The sequence below is a fragment of the Ambystoma mexicanum genome, chromosome 3p (assembly GCF_040938575.1).
Source record: "Ambystoma mexicanum isolate Mex_15411 chromosome 3p, UKY_AmexF1_1, whole genome shotgun sequence".
NCBI classification, from domain to species: Eukaryota; Metazoa; Chordata; class Amphibia; order Caudata; family Ambystomatidae; genus Ambystoma; species Ambystoma mexicanum.
Genome location: NC_090925.1, coordinates 72,117,133 through 72,141,110, shown reverse-complemented (window position 1 = coordinate 72,141,110; position 23,978 = coordinate 72,117,133).

Here is a 23,978-nt window from a genome sequence, read left to right as displayed (position 1 = left end):
TAGAGGATTATACATTGCACACCAATTTATTTCCACAGGAGCTACCCATTATTTATATTCTGATATGCAAATATATATTCCTCCTTTATGAAAGTGAGCTAAAAGCAATGTCCGCGGACTCTCAAAGTCGTAAAAAAACACAGAACAGGTTATCATGCCATGTTCTTTCTAGAGAGGGGTGCCTGATACCTTTTTGGATGATAACTCCTGTGTCAAGTGTACAATTCAGTGCAAGGTGTCAGAGTGGTATCTCTTTGAGTCTGTATATGTTTAATCATGCTGATGAGCACATGAACCTGCGCATACCTGTCTTTTAGCGTTGAGAAACAGCTGAGTTTTAACATGAGTGACTGATGACCAGGGGTCTGTTTTCACAGCCTCAAATGAAATGTAGAAAAGAGGCTTGTGGCCACTCCTAATCATAGGCAATCAAGACTGTGGCACCCCATTTGGGACAACTTAGAGATGACCGCAGCATTGCTAATAATAACCTCATGCTGCAGTCACAATAAACAGACCGGGCAGAAATATTTTTTCTAAAAAGCGTTTTCATCAAAAGAGGTTAGATGGGTACAGAAGATAACCCATCAGGAAATCAGTGTTTCCTTCCATTGTAGAATAGTGGCCATCGATTGGCTGAGGTTATCACACTGTGAGGGAGTCAATATAAACTTTACAGTAGCAATTGGGCAATTGGGAGGGCTGCCCGCAGAATCACTCTTCACTTACTTGAAAACCCACAGACAACAAGATTAATAATGTGTATGTAACTCTGCTGATAAGGTGAGACTTAAATACCATACAATATTGCCCATACAAGTTTCCTGAATTGGCTTTAACACATACAAATCATGTCAACTTGTTTGGAACTAATGTAGTTTATCCACAAACAAATGCTAGACATGGACCGTTAGCCACACCCAACCTGTCACTAGAATTGTTAACTGGGTTTCAACCAAACCGCAGAGGCCCCTTTTTACAAACAGACTATCAAAAACTGGATGCAGATTTTGACACTGTACGCAACCTTGCATTGCAATATGCTGCGCAGCATGGCATAACGCCTGCCCAGCAGCCACCAGGACAGATTGACGCAGGAGGAGTGCAGCTGCAGACAATGAGAATTATATTAGGGTCATGCCTTCCAGAAATGAGGCCATACCCAAGTGGTATTCAGAAAAGCTAGGACAGTTGCAAGCTGCCTATCCCCAGGTTACACCACATCATAGGCATAGGGCACTAGCCATGTTCCTTCCCTCTGGCTGCACACCACCATTAGCAAGCTCTGAGAGCTGGATCTCAATTTATAGCTGGCTTTATTTACAGCTGATAAGCACTCAGTCAATCATGTCTTTAGCATCAATATTGTCAGACATCTTGGGAAAATAGGGCGCTGCTGCTGGCACAAACAGGCTTGTTCACAGCATCCAATAATGAATGTTAAAAGGAGAGCCTGCAAGGTTAGACGTTCATAGATAATTATCCCAGTTTAATGAGCAAGAAAAAAAGGAGCAATTTGGGGACATACTGACATCCACATATCAATCACTAAGCAGAGATCACCTAGGCAGGAAACCTGCAGAGACACAGAAGAAGGCTAACAAGGATAGTAAGCCAGACATGAAGACACACCAGGAGACCCTCAAAAGGAAGGGGGTTGTTTCAAGGTAAAAGTGGTGGTAGAACACACAGATAACAGCTTCTACCAATAGAGGAAGAAAAATGCACAGAGCATGAACTAACGAATGGGAAAAGTACAGGAGATAGGGATGCCCTGCAGTGGCAAGGCACTCACATCGGTAGACGATCTTGGGGTAAACCTAGGGTAATTCCCAGTTTATTTCAGAGACAGAAGACAAGTGAAGAGTCCACAAAAGAATGGCACTGATGAGAGTTCATCTCATCCTCACAGACTAAGACGCCAGACCGTTCTAAAACTGAGAGGCAGGACGTGAAAGTTGAGAAAAGCACAAAGCAGCCCTGCAAGTCCACACACTCATTGAATCATTCCCAAGAACTTATAAAGAGACTGACTGGATAGAGGTCCTGTTAGACTCTGGGTCTGATATTTCCATATTCGAATGCAGCCACAAGGCACTATTGGAGCATACAAAGGCACACAGAGATGCTCAAATAACTACACCCACTGGGTATACATTATAAAATAATGAAGTGTATTTTGTAACCATTCAGCTGGAAGGCGAACATCCCAAAGAGATTGTAGCACTGTTTTGGCCACAGTTACATATCCAATATAAAGGACTTTTAGATTGTCATGATTGGCCACCATTGTATGTGAGACAAGCACCAAGAGGTGAACAGGTAATGATGCCTGCCTTTTCAAAAGAAGTGAGTGGGGAACTAGCACAACATATGCACAATACTCGGCAGAGCTGTCAGCAGTGCAGCTGTTTTTAAAAACCATGTAGGGCATAATCTGGAATGTCCAGCACATGTGATTCCAGTGCTGAAACCAACCCCACCACAGAGGCAGTATTCAGTCAAGCCACAAGCAATTTCCCACATGCAAAACATAGTGGACCAACTAATGGACCGGGGGGAATTATAAAGCAAGCAAGCCCACATAACAGTCCAGTTATGCCCGTTTAAAAACATGGTGGTACTTATTGTTCAATGGTGGACTTTAGAATTTTGAGTGAACATTGTCAGACAGAGGCCGTCCAAAACCAACACAGTTCTGGACTTCTAGCCAATTTACACATATGCAAATATTAAACAAACCTTGATCTAGGCAATGGATATTTCACACAACCTTTAAGTGTAGAAAGCCGGAAATACACTGCATTCACTTTTAAGGGAACACATTTCCAATTCACTGGAACAATGCAGGGGTATAAGAATTTGCCCAGAACATTCTCAAATAGAATACATAGTTTTCTGGCAGATATTCCTAACTGTTGGCAATATGTAGATGACATTTACATCATCCATGACAATCTCAATGAACACTTGCAACAAGTAGACACAGTCATTCACACAGTGGCTACAAAAGGGTACCTGATTAACTTTAAAAAATCCAGATTAGCTTCTTAGGGTTCACTCTTAGAGATGATGGCAGAGGGGTGTCAGCAGACTTGTGTAAAGACTGGAGGGGGGGTCTGTACTTCGGTTCTCTATATGGTAGAGGAGAGGCACAGAGAACCCCAGCCAAGATTCTCTATAAGGTAGCAATGGACGAGCAATCAAGGCCTAGCTTCTCAGGAGGTGATGCAGGCTGGTTCCTAAGTACAGTGTAGTCCCCAAGTCCCCACAAAGGAATGTCCACACACTGTATTAGTCAAAACACAGTCTTTATATAATTCATATTCACGGTTATGTACACTATCACAATAACTCACTTTGTGCTCAGAAAATCTTCAATGGCAAATATATACAGTTCTAAAGTGGTTCCACAATTCTTATCAGATCTCATTAAAGTGCATCAACTGTACTCTGGTCAAATGTCACACAGATCAAGGAATGAAAGTAACCAACAATAGATATAGGAGGAAAGCAGTTGGTTAGAACAATTGGCAGAATAATGACCCCTACCAACTAGGCACACGTCTGTGTCTAGATCCCCCCACATGGGAAACCTGTAAATAAAGATATATCGTACAAGACCAGTCCATATATTGTTCTAAAGAGTCTTATTTCCTTCTAAAATAGTTCTACAACCCCAATGTACCTGGAATAGCAGAGTTCGTCATCGGGTCGCCAATGGATCTTTCTTGAGCGGCTCCCTTTAAGGCAGGAGCCACGGATCGTCGAGATCCCATGAGGAGAAAGGGGTGAATGATGACGGCGAGGCGGCAGCTTTGTTCCTAGCGGTGCTCGGCAACGCCGGAGAGATGGCGTCCTGCAAGGAAGAGGCGTGCGGGGCACCTCAATGACAATAGTTCAGGACCGCAAAGAGATTGTGAAGAACTGTGGCCCAGCAAGGTCGTTGAGTCGTCCGACGTCTCTACGGTCGTCAGGTGGCAGGAAACCCACCGACGGATGCTCCTCGGTGCATCGGCGGCCACGACTTTCTCAGGCGGGACAAAGCAGTTCACGGTGCAGGCGAGAGCGTCCTCTGATCAAATTTTACTTAGGCAAAGGGAGTAAAGCGGCTCCGGTCGGAGACGGCGGTCGTCGACAATGATGGGCAACAGTGTCCGGGCTCTTCTCCTTGTGATTCCACGGCAATCCCCGTCTACAGTCGGCAGCCTGTCATAGGTCTGTCTACCAGGGAGCTTTGGCGAAGATCAGCTGGTGCATGATGGTCCGTCATAGCTCGGGAAGAGGATGCCTTACCAGGTCCTCTCTGGGTCAGTCCTTGGAGACACAGCAACTTTCAGATTGGTGAAGTAGAGAAGCAGCAAGATTTCTCTTCCAGTAGGGCTTCAGGTTTAAGCTACAGTTTCAACGCCAGTTTCTCTTCAGCTTCTGAACACAAATTCTAGCAGTGAGAGGCCCCGAGATGTACTAGTTGATCTCCCATTCATTCTGCTGGGTCACACCCAGGCAACCAATCGGTCAGAAGGGCATTTGTGCAGGCAGGCATCCAATCAGGTGCATAGTGCGTTCAAGCCATTCACTTCTCTCCAGACACTCACAACAATTTATGTGTATTGGAACAAGTAACCAGCCATTCAACACTCCAAGCTGCATTCATACCAGTTTTGGGCAGGGCTGTCTCAGTCATTGTGTCAAACACCAGATATTAGACATCCACAACACAGAATGCGGATTGGTCACACATTCCATTCACCCAGTTCCCACCCACAGGGTGTACCCACAACATACAGTCACTGGGGAGGCTCCAGCCAGTCTGGCCTGGACTTCACAACAACACCATATATGGAAATTCTACCCAACAGCCAGTCAGGGGGAAGGGACAGAGTCAGGGCTTCCCAGGACTTTGGGAAAACAAGGTAACAGGCAATAGAAAGCAAGAGGACACAGGGGCCATCTTGTTTCCTATCAGGAATCAACTGATTCCAATGGCAGGGCCTGGGTATCCCAAAATGGAGGATACTCAGAGCACCTGTCAAATTCAGCATGGAGCTGCCACCAGCCCATACCCTGATCTGTGCACCACACAGGTGCCCAAAAACATACACTAGTGGCACAGGGTTGTACCCCCACCCATGGGTGCCATAAGGGTATCCCATGGGTCTGTACACCAAACCAAAAGAGAGAGCTGCACCGCCAGGAGTCCCACATGAACTCATGCATGGAAAACACAACAGAACACATGGTATAAGGCAGTAAAGGACAAGGATACGTAGGCCCTGTCCCTCCGATGCATTTCCAGCATCACAACTTTCTTGAGCAGTGTTCCAGGATATGACCTCCTAACACACTCAGACAATTGCAAGCCATTTTAGGGCTTTTGAATTTTGGCAGATCTTATGTGTCTAATTTTGCCGAGCTAGTGAAACCATTTTATGCTTTGATAAAAAACAGATTTCAAAGCAGCTCATTGGTTGCCAGAGCACACTCACATTCTGAACCATGTGTACTCATTAATGACTCAGACTGGCCCTTTACAAGACAGAGTACATAAAAAGATATAGAAATAAACCTGTTGGCGGGAGATCGTGTCTCCACATACACAGTTTGTAATCTAGGGGAGACTAAACCAATTGCATATAAGTGACATGTATAGTCATCACCTGAATTAAGATTTAGCCACGAGGAAAAGATTATCCCTTCAGTTCAGATGATCATTCCGAAATAAAGTCTGTTTGTGGCTAATTTAACTATACACATAAATACACATTTGGCTCAGCTTGAGGCTGCCACAAAAGCTAGCATACCCAATGCAAAGGCATCACATACTAAATGGGTTCGATGGTTGGCATCTCAACATGCTCCAGATGTAAAGTATCATTATAAAGCAGAATTGTGAAGAATGAGTGGATTAACTTGGATAATGGATACAGAACCAGACACCTCACTGCCTGATATGCCATTGTTTGATTTTTTCCAAATAGTTTACTGTGATGGCTCTGCCATACCAGCTTTTGGAACATGTTAAACATATGCAGCTGCATGTACAGCGGTGATAGGACATTTTACACATGAAGAAGCATTTATACACGCTGATATTGTAACACAGCATATGGGAGATATTTCTGCCAAGACTGCTGAATTGCATGGCTTGTTGCTTGTATTTCGTCATTCAGGCTCAGAGAATCCCACACTTGTAGTCTCAGATTCAGATTACATTGTCAGGGCGTATAACATTGATTTGAAATGGTGGATTCAAAATGACTTTAGATACATTAGGCATAACACTATTGCTTCCAGGAAATTCTAGAAACAAGTGTGGGACCTGAAACAGACTTACCCTTTGCTATGGGTGATGCACACAAGAGCACATACTAAAGGGCACATTCATAGCACTAGCAATGCATTAGCAGATAAATATGCCAAAGAGCACATAGTGAGAAAAACAACAGCAGCCGTAACTAGCTCAGCAACTGCAATGGATAAGGAAATACAAGAAGCTTGTTTGGGTATTATACTCAGGCCAAATTATTTCCTGAGTAACTATATTTATGACACTGAGAATAATACAGCAGTAGTCAAAATTCCTATGAGAATGGGGATCCTATTTAAAGATTAATCCCTAATAGAACAGACATGGAAAAGCTCATAGCAGCCACACATGCTGCACTTGCATCTACCCATTTGGGGTACTGCAACTGAACAGCTGCCCTCCTTGACAGGTATTGGTGGCCAGGATTAAGGCAACAGGTTAAAGTATACACAGCAAACTGTGAAACATGTCTCAAGGAAACTGTGGACCACAGCAAACAACCTAAAGAGGCTCCTTTAAGAAAGGTAACCTTGCCTTTTGAGATTCAGTATCTGGATCATATGAGTCCACTACCAGCAATAAATAAGTATAAGTAAATCCTAGTAATAGTGAATTCTTGCACTAGGTTCACCTGGATGATTCCTCAAAAGAGAGCAGACTGCAAATCAGTCATACAGGCTCTTTGGGGTGTAATAGCCATGACAACAACTCAAATGTTCCATGCTGATAATGGTCCAGCTTTGCAGGGGGGACCTGAGAATGGCATTCAAGGTTTGGGGATAAGAGCTGCACTTTTCTAAACCTGTATCATCATCATCAAGAGGTGAAATGAGCTTATAGGAAGGGCAATCTACTCAATAATGTTGTGTCTGGCTAAATGCATCCTTTTGATGGGGGTAACTGTGTAGACACACGCATCTAGTTAGCAGAAGTTAAAATAATTGACCACACAAGTATTTTATTCATCAGTAAGACTCCATTTGAACTCTTGTTTGGGAGAAAAATGTTTATGCCTAATCTGCACACTCTCCCCAGCACCCTCAATATGCAAGAGCAACTGCTGGCGACAATGCTTCTGAGGAAATCATTCCAAGTGGAAGCTGCTAAGGTCAATCCTGAGACCACTCTCAAAGCAGGAGATTGGGTCCTGGAAAGATCCATGATAAGACTCTGCTTGGCCCGTTCTACAGACCAGCAGTACAACTAATCAGATTGAAAGGGTCCCATACTGCTGTTTTGCCCGCAACACCACCCAAGAGAGGCACCAGACACGTTTCTGTGCATCACCTGAAACCCGCTCCAGATGGTTATCATGATGTTTCCACTCAACCATCCTCTTCTATTTGAGGAGCAAACAGAAGAAGAGGAGATGGAGATCCAACAAATGATGATGATTGGCGTGCAAGATGATGAAGAATATGTCCCTCTACACTACAACGTCACAATTCAGGGAAGTGCTGCAAGTCTGCCAATTTGGAAACATAAAGCTTTTCTGGTTGCTAAAGTAAAGAATTAATTATTTTGGACAGACTTTCTGAAACTGTGTTTTATAATGCTGGCAGTATATTTCCTTCTACTGTGGCTGAGACTCACTGTGTTTCTCATGTCATTGACCACTGGGCGTTTCCGGAGCAATGTTTCCACTCCACCTTCAAGCACAGAAGTGACTCTAAAACCTTCAATTTCTTCACACATGTTAGAGAAAAGAGAGCTCCAAGAGACAGGCACTCCAGCCTCAATACACATGTTTCCACTAAACACGGGTCATGTGTGAACGCCATCATTTAAGACATTTAATGGCCCAGTGTCAAAATTACTTGGATTTTTCACAGAGTTAGCATGTACACCTGCCTCCCCGTAGGGTCTTGGCACCTGGAAGATACACAGACACAGCCCTCTGCGACCTGCCGGGGAAAGAGGGTTAGGGTCCACTGTATTGGATAGGTAGGGGGATTTAGGATATCCGGATTGAGGGTGAGGAAGAGGTACTGGATGGGTTGGAGGGTTTCAGGGATAGATGCTGCCGTTGCCCCTTACTTGGGTTCCTAAATTCGTAGGTGCTCTGCCCCCTCACTCCCACACACTTGCATACAATGCCCCCAAACCCTGCCTGATCTGGCCTTCAAGTGCTAACAATATAATCTTTTTACCTTGGGATTTATGCTAAAACATTTGCATTTTTTGCATGCACACTTGCGGAATGCCCCCTTATACCTTAGGCGTTGGAAATATGGTTAACTATTTGCATTACTTGCATGCAAAAGGCTGGATAGGGTGTAACACATACAACGTGCTGGTTGTTGCAACTCACAATCAGTAAGTTGGAATGGAAAACAAAAGATCAGAGCACTTAGCTTTGTGTCGTACAGTTGAGGAGCTGCTGTTCCAAGTTCGTGCCCGAGTTCCTACGGCATGCGCCGCTATAAAGAAAACAAAGGCACATGTGAGATCACTTAACCAATACATCCGTATACACACACGTGGCTACGAGGCTATGACTGCATCTGCCCTCCGGCGGAGTAAAGCACGAGAATGCAATTGGTCTATGGTGCCGGACAATAATGTCTGGTGGCTCCTGTCAACTGTGAGAACACTGGTGCATCTCACACACGTTGTCCGACAATCAGCTGTTTGAACGCTGCTTGCGTTTGCCTAATGTGACATGCATTCGCTTGAGTAACTCCGAACACAATATGCCCTTATGGTCTGCCCAAAACGCTATGTGCGCGAGCGTTAAATAACTATCCCATTAAATGCAAAGGCACTTATCTGTTGCAGAGCGCAGGGACTGCAGTTGTCACAGGTGGGGTAGGGCCCCGCAGATGGCGGCCTGCAGGAGCCCTCTGCACACACGTCTTGTTCCTCTTGCTTCCATAAGCACAAGTGGTGTTGTCCGTGCGCGTCGCACGCATGTGCGGTGCATTGGGCGTTGTGCTAAAGGAACCACAAAGCTCGTGGCCATGCCAGCCTTCTGGGTAATATAGTTTCTTGGTCTCCTTCAGTTTCTGGAGCATTTTCAGAGTCTGCCAATCCCTTGTCCTGCATAACACACAGAGGAGCTTCCTGTAATAGGGATGTCTCTGGCTTTGAACCTCCCTTTTCTGGCCACACATATACATATATTTAACCTGGTAATTGTCTGTTAGAGCCCTCCTGCTCATGCTTGCCACAAGTGAACTCCTGACACCCATGAAAGCAGCTGCAAGTTCACACTTTTTCTGTGACTGATGAATCCAGACTGTTTGCACCCAGTAATCCTGAGTCCAGAACATATCGAGAACTGTTAAGAACTAGGCGGCAGACATTTGTGCAAAATGCATTATTTGATGCTTTTGATGATGTTGAGGATCTCCATGAGATGGGGTCTCAGGTGTATTATGTGCGATAATACAATGCCTTTTTTATCGTCAAACATGAGCCCATCCTGTGGCCCAAATACACATTATGGGAACACTGCGCAGTGCCTTTCCAAACCGATAGTCCGGAATTCCAAGCACAGCTCCCATATATTTCACTGAGAACATACCAGGCCGGGGATTACATGTTTGAAAATCAGTATGAGTTCCCTTCAGAACCACATTGTGCACAGCACATGTATGTTGCAGATTCAGTGGTTTTTGACAGAGAATACTTTTCAAACCTGACTAAACAAATATGGCAGGAACTGTCCCATTGTGCTCTACTTGGGGTCAGCAGATATGGTAAATCAAAGGTGTTCACACATTAGAAATAGCATGTCGATTTCTACATTTGATGTATTTTTAAAATTATACACAGTTCGAGATCACAAGTAAGCATTAATAGGAACTTGATTCCTACCCTGACTGGTGAGTTCTGGAGTGCGCCCTATAGAGAAGAAAAAGAACACAATGGCACCAAGCATATTACCTTTGCATCAGGGAGTCCTGTATTGTGGGCGGTTCAAGCATACTAATGCAATAAAAGAAGAGCAGGAACCAGTGTGGGCACATATAGGGATTGGAATTCTCATTACACTTCCCTCACATAAGCTATATCCATAGGTAAGCTGTGCCAAGGAATGCTTTCGAAGTATCACCTGAGTGAGGTGATACCATCTCTAGATCCCTTCATAAAAGAAGAGAATTGGACAGCTGTCATGCAGTCAGCTGCTGTTCTGAGGTACATGCAGAGTGGGCATGTCAGGAGATCAGCTATCTGCACCACATCTGACCCTAGAGTATCTTGTGAGGTGGGACAAGCATCAATAACAGGTAAAACGTACACTTGGTCAAAAGCAATACAGCAAATTGTGTAGACTGAAAGTGATGCAGTGCGACTAGATTGCCATGCATCAGATTCTAATGATCAAGCGCTAGAGTAGGGCTTCTATGCGCTAAGGGATGTCATTACAGACGTAGTGGGATTGGTTGTGAGTGACCTGTCTATGATTAGAAGTGACCAAGAAGTCGCAGTAAGTCTTTCTGTGGTAACAGATTTTCTGGGCACTCTTAGCAGAGGAGTCCCAGATTGGAATGTTACTTCATGACCAGAACAAATAAATGCACATAACATGTCCAAGGTTGCAATGTTCCAGGCAATGTCAGGCTCTATGTTTTTGTTGCTTAGAGTACTTCCTAAAGGTTTTGCAGCATCATCTGCCTGGGTACCAGGCTTGATTAATTGGATTTTGCATGGTCTGTTAAATATTCCCCTTCAGACGACACCTTCCATGGTATGTCAGGAACTGCAATCTTGGGGTAAAAGTGCACTTGGTTAATGACACTTGGATCCGGGAGGACGACATAGTGCCTTATTCACATGAATGTTTGTCATCCTCAAGTCCTGAAATAACACTGTCCTCCTTACGTGAATGCAAAGGGTCCACTCACATGGTTTGCACGCATATAGAGCCAGTGAATTCCTGTGACAGTAACACATAATGCACACTTCATGTTACACCAATTACATTTTTTCACAGTCAAGTACACAGCGTATCTAATGGCTCATATCTTGTGCAATTCAATGAGTCCTGTTGCAATTGGGGTTCCAACCCTGGTTATTGTAAGTACACAAGTTAAATGCTGTGGGTTTATTCTGAATCCACCCAAGCCATCACAATTCAAATTTCTACACTGGCCCAGTCTCAAGTTAAGACCCTTACATTTTCCAAAATTGAGCTTGCATATGGCACGACTGCAAAACATGCATCTAAGAGTGTGCAGCAGTGAATAGTCTTATCTTGAGACACACTCTGCAGTGGCCAAACAGATTGCATCTCTACTTGCCTCCGAAGATACAATGGAGGAGGTCATGCACTCTTTAATCAACGGCTCACAGTTAACTGGCATGAATACTTTTTTTTCTGTGGTTATGATGGCTGCCACAAAAGCTCTTCGAAAAGGGATGACTACGCTGGACACATTCATTAAACCACTGACTTATTCACCAATTGGTAAGTTGTGTAGACTGCTGTTAATACTTGGACTTTCTCTTTTAAGCTGCTGTACACACTGAATTATGAATGTTTGCAACATGAAGAGCCTCGAAGCAACTTGTTTTCGGTTCAGAATTGAGCTATGCAGACGCCTGGGTACCAGCAATGTGTTCAATTGAAAAAAACATTTAATTTTCTCATTGACCAAGACAACGGTATCAGCTATTGCCAGATGTTTGGTGTGCACCAATTATTTTTTTATTGATGGTTTTGTAATGATTGTATTGTATTATGTCAATGCCTTTTGTGTTTAATTAATCATGTATCCAAATAAACTTAATGACTGACTGACCAAAGAATCTCTTCTCGCCAAGAGGGTGGGGGTCAGAGTCTCATCATCCAGACTTACATTGTGGCATATACTCAACTTGCCCAAACGTACTCCATGCACAGAGATGTGTGTGGCATGCAGAGATTCTTCCCTCAAGTATTCTACTGTGATTTCCTTGAAACCCCTCCAGAATCCACAACTCGCCATGGGAGCATGTCAAGGTAAAGGAAACCACTCAGAGAATGACGAAAACCATGACTATGTTCAGATGTTTTCCATGAGACCAACACACCAGCAAGTGAAACAACTGAGCCTCCAGTTGTAAAGCCTGATTCAAGCCAGACACAAGATGACCCTCGGCCCCAGGGAGCCACCACATTCGAGACAAGTGATGGATATCTCTGGTTCCAGGAGTCCATGGCATAATAAGCCAATGCCCATGTCCTTGCAGAAATCTGACATGCAAATCTTGTTTCATTCACCGCTTTGCTTATTAACGCACATCAAAAGAGGATTAGCAGCAAGAGGTTCAGAAAGCCTGCAATTGTGCGGAATCCTCCACTACTGGCATCACAATCAGGGTCCACAGAACTGAAAATATACTGCATTTTACCTCAAGGTACAAGTTTGTGCACATGTCAAACGTACCTAGTGGATGACCTCCACCTGCAAATCACTGGGTAACAGAGGGACTCACATATTGGATTGCATCAAGGAGCACCAATTTAAAATTTGGACGGTGTACACATGTGGTCATAAGCTCAAGATCACACGTTCTGAAGCGTATTGGGTGAGAAAGTCGGGGGCCAAGTTATATTGGTTGTTTATTTCTAATGGGTTTTCAAAGAATCCCTTGTCTCACACGCTCTGGCAGGTTGGCCGACCACAAAGCTGTCAGCTAGCAGCCTGTTTGACTTCACCCCATTAGGAGTTATCTGATAGTATAAGCGCCTAACAAGTGAACAATAAAACAATAAATAAATACCAGCCTTTTAACCTCACAGTTAAGTGTTATCTGATAAGGGTTCAAGAACAGGAAATTGACAGACGTCAGCAGAAGCATGTTTCACATTTGCAAAGCCAAAGACAATAGGTTACCATTTTATTGTCAAAATTGATCAGGTTTTCAGGTTTCAGAATTGTACATTGATCATTTTGTTTTCAGATTCTCATAGTCGGACATGCTAAATCCTAAGCATTTGCAACACTCCAATGCACATGGACACAATTTCATTTCTTTTGCTATTTTAAACTTTCCACATATATATGTTAAATCAAAGTGATTCTATTTTGACAATATCTTACTTTTCTTCTTTTCAAGGCATTTTTAAACTCTTTGTTTTTTAGAGTGTAAATAATGGGGTTAAACATGGGACTCACTGCAATATACAAGAAAGAGAGCATTTTGCTCTGGTTCACTGAATAGGTTGAAGCTGGACGCAAGTACACAAACATGAGGGCTCCATTGAACAAAGTCACAACTGTGAGGTGAGAGGCACATGTGGAGAAGGCCTTGAGTCTCCCTGCCGTAGACTTAATTTTCAGGATGGTCGAGATGATGTTTACATAAGATGTGATGATTAGGAGAATAGAGAAAATTGGCCCAACAACCCCCAAGGAAAAATTCATTATTTCAACTGTGCGAGTACTGGTGCAAGAAAGCTTCAGTAGAGCTGTCATGTCACAGAAGAAATGGTTGATAAGATGCGTCCCACAGAAAGAGAACTTAGATATTAGCACAATGTCTAATATTGGCTCCATAAAACCTATAATCCAGGCTACGGTGGCAAGCTTAAGACAAGCAGCCGTGTTCATGATCATTACATAGTGGAAAGGATTGCAGATGGCCACATATCGATCATAAGCCATAATGGACAAGAGAACAATTTCCACCTCAATGAAAAAGATAAAGAAGTACAGCTGCAGGAGGCATCCCTTGAACGAAATGCGTGTGCCTGGGAGAAAGAACCCCAAAAGCATTTTGGGGAACGTAACTGATATGTAACAGATATCTACAAAAGACAGGTTGGTGAGAAAGAAATACATGGGAGTGTGCAGGCCCGAGTCTGTGTAAATGACTGACATGACCAGAAGATTTCCTGCAACAGTTACCATAAACACAGACACAAACAATGCAAACAGAGGTGCACGAAGCTCTGGGAAATCAGAGAAACCTGTAAGAATAAAGTCTGTCTCAGATGTCTGATTTCCTTCTTCCATCTGTCAAGAGCTGATGTCTGAATTCCTTCTGACATCTGTCAAGAGGTGATGTCTGATTTCCTTCTTACATCTGTCAAGAGCTGCAGCATTTTCAGTTTTTGATTATGAACTTCAGGTTGAGAATGAACAAAGGAAAATAGAGAAAGTAGGAAAGAATGAAAGAAAATAGAGAACAAGAAAGAGATAGAGAAAGACAAAGAAAGAACAAAAAGAAGAAAGGAAGAACAAAAGAAATAATCAACAAAAGAACCAAAGAAACAAAGAATGAAGAGTATTAGAAATGTTATTGTTAGAAAGTGAAAGATATTTGAATCATGAATATATATATATATCTGCTTTTACCACAGTTTTCATTTTTCCACAGTCAGGGTGGAGGGTCAATCCACAACTCAAGACTTGGAAAGTATGGTTCACAAGGGATTATTTTACAAAAAAGAAGGTTAAAATTACAACCCAATTGCTCAGGGGTTATTAACACTGCATTATGGTATGGGGGAATAATATAGGGGCATGTACATGGGCTCAGTTTTACGGTTTGTATCGGTGCTTAACTGCGTAACATATCTGCTTATTTTATATAATCGATCTGCCAAAAGATGTAATCACTGCGGTCACAAAATTAAACTTACCTGGCCGTTTTCCTATGGCTTTAACAGGGTGGACTAAGGTAGAGTCCTGTGCATGAGGACACTTGAAGGTTGCACACTCTGTCTCAATAAATAGGATCACCCCTCACAACAAGCACAACTAGGTTCTGTACCTGTTACCCAGTTACAACGATATGCCCACCATTTCATGAGGGTGAGACTGAGGACGACTGGAGCCCTCAAGTGCATGACACTGTATTCAGATTGCTAGTAATGGTCTTACACTCGTTTCGGATGCATACTGGGTTGTCGGCACCCTGCAGATATAGGTTGGTAAACCGAGAGGCAACCCTGACTTTCTCAATCACAATCAGATCAGTGATGAGTTACGCCGGTACATTTTTTTACCATGATGTGGCTCAGTGCTCTGTAGCAGATGAACAGCTGAAGCCACACCCTCCACCATGATTACTTCTTTGCAGAAAGGATCAGCACCATGGCAGGTTAGTTGGAGGGTTAAACCACATTTGATTTGCAGGGATTCGTAAAAATACCTTTTCACTCAATGATCCTATTTTGTGTGGTGGCTTATGTCCCTTAAATAGGTAGCATATTGTGCAGTAGATGGGATGCAGAGTAACTCTTACACCAAATAAAACAACTCAGGAAGAAGGCAAAGGCTCTTTTCTGCTATTTTATTATCAAGTGTTTAAAACAGGGAGTTGCAACGGACATCAGCGGATGTCACACGAGCTCTCATAGCATTTCATAAAAAATTACATTTATATAGTAAAAACTCGTCATACATGACATCATAGGAAAACCTATGGGGCGTTGGGATCAGGTTGTGATTGGGTTTATACAGTCAGGTGGACAACCTATTCCCACCCCTAGTGCAAGTCATCTTCAACAGTTCTTTGACACATAGCTTATCATTAGCTATCAAAATATAAGGCTCTTCATTATATGGCCTCTTATAATATGGTTGGCACACTTGTGTCCTTCCAGAACATTCGGCTCACTAGCAGCACGTAAACTGGTACCCTAGGTGTCAGTGGGTGGACTTTGCCCATGTCTTCCCACCCAATTAGCCCAACATTTCTCATCGTCCATGCCTTCTGCCATGGAGATTGCCTTTGAATTTGGTCTTGCAAAGTATCCTCGCTCCTGGGAATATATGGGAGTGTGAGCATACGCTATCTCAAGTCTAGAGCTGCATGCCCTACTTCTATTTTCATCCATAGCCCACGTAACAGTAGACCGCAATTTGGCTCCTATTCTAGCTTTAATTGTATCAAATGAATACAACTTGGCAGGGTTCTTTCTTTGCACTTTAACAAGGGATGACTCAGCTTCTCACGTTCACTGTTCTTCAAGGATAGATAACCAGTTCTTGGCTGCTCCAGTCTTTGAAATCAGGCCTTCCTTGATTCCATCTGTTTTCTTGCTGGGACACTCAGCTTTTGATCCTTCTTTCTCAGTGGGCATAAGCTTACTAAAGTTGTGACACCAAAGTCCAGATTCTATATAATGGTGGCAACGCCTGCAGTGTATTCACTATGTATAGCCAGCTTATATGATTACTTATTCTACTTGAATTGCTGCATCTGTACAGCCATTAAATGGCTTGCATTTCCACAGTGCTTCTTCACATGTGCAATCTTCACTTAGCATATGAAAGTTTACTTGATTCTTTATATGTCATCAGATTCCATAAGGTCTATACATCCTCTTCTTCAGCCACTCTTCACAGTGTGTCACGCTCATCTCTTGTGACATCACCTGCTTCTCATTCTTTTGTCTTCATATTCCTTTGGAGATCTCCTCCAAGAGATTGTCATCTCTACGGGGGTACATCAGATAGCGTTTTCTTAGTAGATACCCTTTCTCAAAGAATCTTCTCAGAATAGGGACAACCACTGATGTTGTGCACGGCACAAAATTCTAGCTTCCCGCATATAGGCAGGAGGGGGGCGGGACTTCCTGCAGAGACATTCAGCTGCTCCTCTACACTACCCCTTCTGGTTGATTCATCAACCACACCTTTATTAACCTCCATATTCTGGTTTCTTCTCTAGAAGAAGTGCTTCTTCGGGGTCCAAATATTCACTACTCTTTTTAGGGATCCTGCTGATTTTACATGTTCATCTACACTACAGGTCATATAGCTGCACTGCCCATTCTGATTACAATAGACCCATCATCCCACATACTTCTTGTGGTCCCTTGGATGCAGGATGCAGAAACTTCATTCCCTCAGTTGCTAAGATGCTGCCCTCTATATATTGTCTGATTTCTTCATCAGTCAACTCTTTGGGTGCAAACCCTGATTCAACATCGATCATGTTCTTCATTCTTACCTTTTCTTTGCTGTCATCTTGCCCTGTGTAATTATTATCTTTATCACACAGAATCTAAACATTATCATCACCAATACTGCTCCAAGAAACTTGAGGATGTTCGCCATCCATTGTGGAACCCATGAAAAGATAGACGCAAACCAACTGTCATCTGCAATGGCCTGTGTCTCATCTTCCATCTGATTGTGCAGTTTCATCAGCAACGTTATGGCCTCTGTCATGGTCCCTTATTCGCCATTGTGCGAAGGTATGAACGTGCAACATGATGGCCCGATTTTGGTACAAACTCCTCCATCCATCTCTATGATTTGTGACCACTTTGCTTTGGCCATTGTCTGGATTCCTGGCATAAAGATATTTGTGAATACTGTGTCATTCTGGCTAAACAACCTGTGCTCATATGGACTAGCATCAAAAGCTTCTATTGATTATGCTGAGAAATAGTTCTGCCTCTTTGTTTGATTCAGAAATTCAAGTGCTCTTCACCTTCTCAAATGGGCATCCGCCTTTGGAAATTCACCAATGTTCAGATCACTCTGTGGAATCACTAACGCTGGAACATGGATAAGCACTATGGAACACATCCCTCCCCAGTCCTTTGGCAGCCTCATGTAGGCTCTGGACCCACAAGCCCAATAATGGTCCATCAGTACGACTGTTCATGGTCCCTTTTTGGTAACATCAACTGTAGTCTTACAACCTCTGTTACTTCCCACATAATTCTTCCCTTGTCTTTGAAAGCACACCGTCGCATTTGCCAATGGGATAACAGCTATTGGACCTGATTCATCTTCGTCCCACGTTAGTAGTTTGGCATACTTGGCCCATGACTTCAAACATTCATTTTTCACTTCTCGTATGTATTCATCCGTTAGTAAGTGAGCTGTAGAAGACATCAGCCCTTCTTTCCATCCCTTCTTGGATTTCACTCATCCATAGATTAGCAGCTGAGATTGTACCCAGCATCGAGGCATTCAAGGTATTTCTGTTTTATCAGGACAGTTCAGTCTCTCCCTCTCTGCAATGACCACCTCTTCCTTTCCTGTCATGGTATACGTAAGCATCTTGCTTTTCCATGCAGGTTCCTTCTCCATCTATGTAGTCTTAATATAATAATCCTGAAATGGAAACAACCATTTTACTCCCCATTGCAGAGTGGTCCAACTTCCTTGAAACTGTCCTCTGGTCATAAATTCTGCAAGATGAACGAGGCATCTGGAATCTTGTTCTGGAATTTCTCTATAGATGAAAGTTTGTGCGATATTCATGCATAGGGCATGAGAGCAATGATGTAGCAACTCTCCTTAGATGTCCTCTCTCCCACCTTTTTCATGTGATGATACCCCATGGCATTACCCAGATGTGGTGTACTAGCTAGATAAGTGTTTATTATATCATTGTCTTCCTCTGCATTCCTCCTTTGTCTCCTTAACAGAATGGTTGCAGCCCACGGAAACAACTCTAAAGAAGCTTTACTATGGGAAGACAACACAAGGAGTTTTGGCTCATCGGTAATGGGCAAATCTATAATAGTTCCTGAAGTGGGGACAATTAAAGGGACATCTGACGTATTTGGATCAATGAAATAAAAAAGGCGAATCTGGAGAAACAGAAAGACACAAAGCATAATTGTACATTTGTATATCACAAACCAACATATTAATCCCCACCACATGTGCCATTCTGGAATTGGTTGGGCTTGCTCATTCACCAAAACCATGCTAGCTTCAACATTCCTCATTTTTACTTCAAATGTTAAGGAAAAAACATATTTACTCTGACAACTGTAATGAATCTGGTAACTGCCTAATGTCCTCTACTGTTGCTACAAGCAGCCTTCTGATTAAAAGCCCAGTCTTAGGATCCTGTAAAGAAGCGCAATTATCAATGTCTCTTCTGACAAGAGCTGAATAGGCTTGAAGGATAAATATAAAAACAGCAAGTAGAAGTCTGTGAGCATCTCCGTTTGTTAAGACCGTAGATTCAACCAATAGAAACTCAGTGAGAAAGTATTTTGGAAATCGCTTGCATTTCCAGTCATCAAATTTGAAATCTAGATTAGGCACATTTGTGACATATCAATAACTTTCTAAAGTTCAATTTTCAAAAGACTCCTGTGACTCTCTGCACGGGATACATGCCTGCTGTAATATCTATAAGGAATGTCCAATGTGAGTCACAGCCCAAATGCAAATCTCTAATTATTAACTTCACTTCTTCTTTGTCATTTATCGAGTTTGCACACGCTGAAATTCTTCTTCATGTCTTGATTCTGGATCGACAGTTCGGGGTGGTGCGATCTCGCCGGTGTATTGCTTCACATCATTCAAATGAAGCCACGCTCGTCTACCTTGGATCTTTACTGCTGAGGGAGTAACATTTTCAACACGAAAGAGGCCATTCAATCTCGGCTCGTGCAAATTCCTAGTGAAGTTTCTGAATAGCACGGTATCGCCAACAGTCTTGGTGCTAGTAATTCAAGAGATCGGTTGCTGAACTGGTTTTCATATGTGTTCTGAGACTGACGCCCCAACACTTGATCTGATCTGAAAGGAGAAGAGGTTGAGGTCAGATGCCAGAGGTTATATATGTCAAATATTTGTGCAGCTCATCACCTAGCAATTTCGCAGTACTCTGGGCATCAATTCTACTCCTCTATGGAGGTGTAAGAGGAATTCTCATTTACCTCCCTGTTACTAGCTCATGGGGTGTGAGGTGGTGGTCTGACCCATGCTGATTCCTTAAGGCATATAGAGCTAAGGGCAAGAAATATAGCCATCCCTTTATCAACGTTAGCTTGAACTGGCAATCCTTTTTTTAAGGAGGCCGTTGTAGTCTCTCACATATCCCGTTGGCTTGCAGGTGATAAGCAGATTAAAACTTGGCTTAATGCTCTACAATAGTCCTTTCTGTTCGAACACTTCATTGACAGAATATGGCTGATTATTGGATCTCAGCACTTCACACACACCCCATCTTGGAAAGACTTCACATACTAAAAACTTTGCTGCACAAGTGGCAGCAGGGTGTGTGCATGGACCCGATTCAATCCACCTGGATAGGAGACGCACCACCACTATCAGATACCTTTATCCACTACTCACCTGCAGCATATCAACATAATCGATATATAAATGCTCAAAAGGACCATTAGGTCGAAGAATTAATCCTCGAATTATTCTCAGTGTATGTCCAGCTGTAAACTTCTATCAATTTGATGCAATTCACTACATAGAATGTAAAGTTTCTAACTGATTCGGAACCAACCAGTCTTCCGCAATTGTTGCAGAAAGACTCTCCCTAGTAACATGTGTGGGGTAATGCAGTTGTTCTAGCGCAATCTTTAACAATTCAACTGGCATTACTGGCTTTCCAGTGCTATCCTGTTGCCATAAAGAGCACTCCCTTTATTTCCATAATTCCTGTGGCGTGAGGCAGAGTGTTTGGTGAGTGGCGGGAGCGGCCAATGGACCCCTCTCCTCTGAATTTCACCCTTACTCGTTACTTCCTCTACTGTCTATTGCCTACAAAAACAGTGCCAGTAAGATCCTTGGTGGCGATTACTGTGATTACTGCAGCTATGGGAGAGTGGCTCCAGATGTGCACATTTTTTACGTTCTACATGCTATAGACTGTGCACACCTCTTGACTTGAAGCACTGCTTGAACTTTTCCACACACCCAGCCAGCACCCTATTTGCAATTTTACACTTTCATCAGGAGCAGGCAGAGAGCTCTCTATTGAGTACTTGTAAGGTGTGCAGAGCAGTTATCAACAACCTCCAATAGTTCCACCTCTGACTGGAACCACTGTGACCCCCCTAGCGTAGTAGACCATTGCCCCTACCACATGGAGACTGCAGGGTTTTAACCCTTTGATCCACGTGGGTGCTCTTAATATAATGCGGAGCGATCAGGAGAGGGGGCTGAAAAAACACCCACAACCATGCTGCAGCCCAAGGAAATGCCCTTGAAAAACCTGGTGGGCTTCAGCGACATAACCAGCGCTGAAATTGATGCGGACCAAGAGAAATTGCCTGAACAACATGCCCCTCCTGTATTGGAGGCACTGCATATTTGCCCCCTTGACATATGGGTTGAAATTACTGCAAAGACCCCTTCACCTCGTAATATCCTGGAGAGCCACCATAACTGTTTCCCCCCCCATTTGACAGGGAAAGGGCCAAGTAAAATAATCATAAATAACAGCAGCTCTCTGGCCTTAAATCTACCTGAGGAAAAGAAAGACATCTTCTCCTGATGAATGGGTAAAAACACTCTTAGAAGGAGGTGAGGTGGGCAATGGTCACTCATTGAGACCTTACATTTTTGTAACTTCCAAACACTTTAAGCCTAAGAAACAGTCTTATGACATCCCAGGCCCCTCAATTTGGAAACCGAGAGGCCTCACTCCAGTCCTCTCCAAGATTAAACAACCATTTTTCTACGCACGGCCAAAGTTAGCAACACCTTCAAAAGGAATAACAGGCTCTTCAACACAAACTGCACTCCTGGATCAATCGAACCATCAGTCCAGGGCAATGACATTCTTAAGCCATTTTATGACGTCCAGAGCACAGGTTACCAGGAGATTGAAGATTACCACAATCAACCCATGGGGAACCTAATCCCAGGTCCTCGGACCGTGGCAACAATGACGGAAGGCGCAGGCCAGCAACTCAACCTTCTAGCCGGGGGGGTGCTAGAAACAGGACTGGAAGAACCGTCAACTACATTACTGCGAAATGAAACACACAAAAGAGACATATCTGGACCAAAAAGAACATCTAAGGACATTGAAAGGCTTGGGACAGGCTTGCCCCATGCAAGCTGGTCAGGTCTGTTGACCCAGGCTACTAAGCGCCACCGGCTGACTTCTCACATAGAAGATTTAAACACTACTGAAACCAACCAGCTAACGGACAAGGACCTGTTTCTAGACCTTTTTGCTGCCCAAATGGAGGGGAAAACAACCAAAACTCCCCCCTAGATGCTAACATGTTTGCTGCCTTCTCTCACACAATGGCACCCTTTATGAAGCTGTATGAAGGGGTGGCCAATCAACTTAGAGACCAACGTAATCTATTGGCCATGCTTCACTCAAAGACAATCTTTATTGAAGGATTCATCTCGGCCTTAAAAGAGAATGAAGACAAAAGCATTGAGTGAATAACATCCTTCCTGTCAACAAACCAGAGGGTGCCTCCTTTGTTTATTACAGCCACCAATGAAACCTCTACTCTTGGAAGAACAGACAAAGAAGTGTAAAGCACAGAAGTCCACTCAGCTAACCTCAAGGTGGGGGAGGCAAATAGACCTAAACTACACAATAAACAATGCAGATCTAAGTTGCCCCAAACAGGTAGAAACACAAAACCTAAACCCTCCAAAAATGGCTCAATTATAACTGCTCATCCAAATGGAAACATTTCAAGAGCTCCCTCATCAGACAACAAGATTGTTCCCTTCGGCATGCCTGCCCCTATCATCCCTGCATCTAGACCTTATGGAATATTCACAAAAATCTTGGATCCCTCTTCAAAAACAGGCAAAACCAGCGGACCTACAATTCTAAGAAACCTTACTTTAAGGAAAGAGTTGCAGACATCATTAAACGTAACATCCGAGATCTCACTTCTTAAACAGAGATGGAAAATAGAGTTATTGAAGAATTTAAGGGCCCCTGACACTCTATTAAATCATATAGGCCCTCTGACAAGAAACCAAGAAACAAAAAGCCTGAAACTCATAGGGAAAGCTCCACAAGTGACTTGATGGACAAATCTGACACAAGCGTGATTTTTGAGAGCGTCTCTCAAAGCCCCCTGGCAAAAACCAGCCCCTGACTCAAGAGACAGATCATGACAAATTACCAATTAAGGAAGGCTCTATAGGCTTTGATGAGTTAATGAATCTCTCAACTTACTCGCACGAATGGGACAAGGTCTTTCCAACAAGAGATCAGCTCGACGACACGCTGGAAGAACGCTGGGTCATCCTAAGAACAAGCTACCATACGAGGGGCCAGCCCATCACGGTGACAGACACTGAAAGCAGTGATGAATGAGAGGTTGCTTTTGAGAGACAGATGACTGGATAAAAGACAGGATCTGTGGTCTCTGGTTGCCGACAAAGGACAGAAGTAACCTCACGTGTACACATGGCCAAACCAAATTAGCCAAATTAGAGAGACTTTCAGCAAAAGAGCCTACACATTGACTTTAAAATGTTGGAACAACAAAGCCAAAATTTAAAAAGACATGGAGACACCTTGATTGAATCACCGGACCAGAGGATTAAAGAAGAGAAATGAAGGCAAGATCATGTTGAACCTTATAAAGAATCTAGCACATAAGGGATGACTTAACTCTCAACAGAGCCAACATCTTGAGATTTTTCCACAGTGTCCCAGTACTAACTCCAATCGGCTCCAATGATATTCATTTTATCGAAGTCCCTGATGAACATAGGAACAACAAGGTGTTCTTGCACCTCACCTCAAAAGAAACAAAACAGCTGCTAGTAGGCGAAATCCCTCAATTGACCTTCATGGCATTTTCACTAAGAGACACCGACTCATATACACTGGAAAAAGCTGATAAATTAGATGAACCGAGAAGACATGTGTTGAAAGGCATTCACCTTACAACGACTACATTGTCTAATGGGAACAGAAACAACCCCTTGCCTTTATTAAAGAACCTGAGGATTGTCGTAGAAAATTCCAGCCGAAACAACATCATTAAATCTCACCAAGATAAGCAGGCAAAGGTACA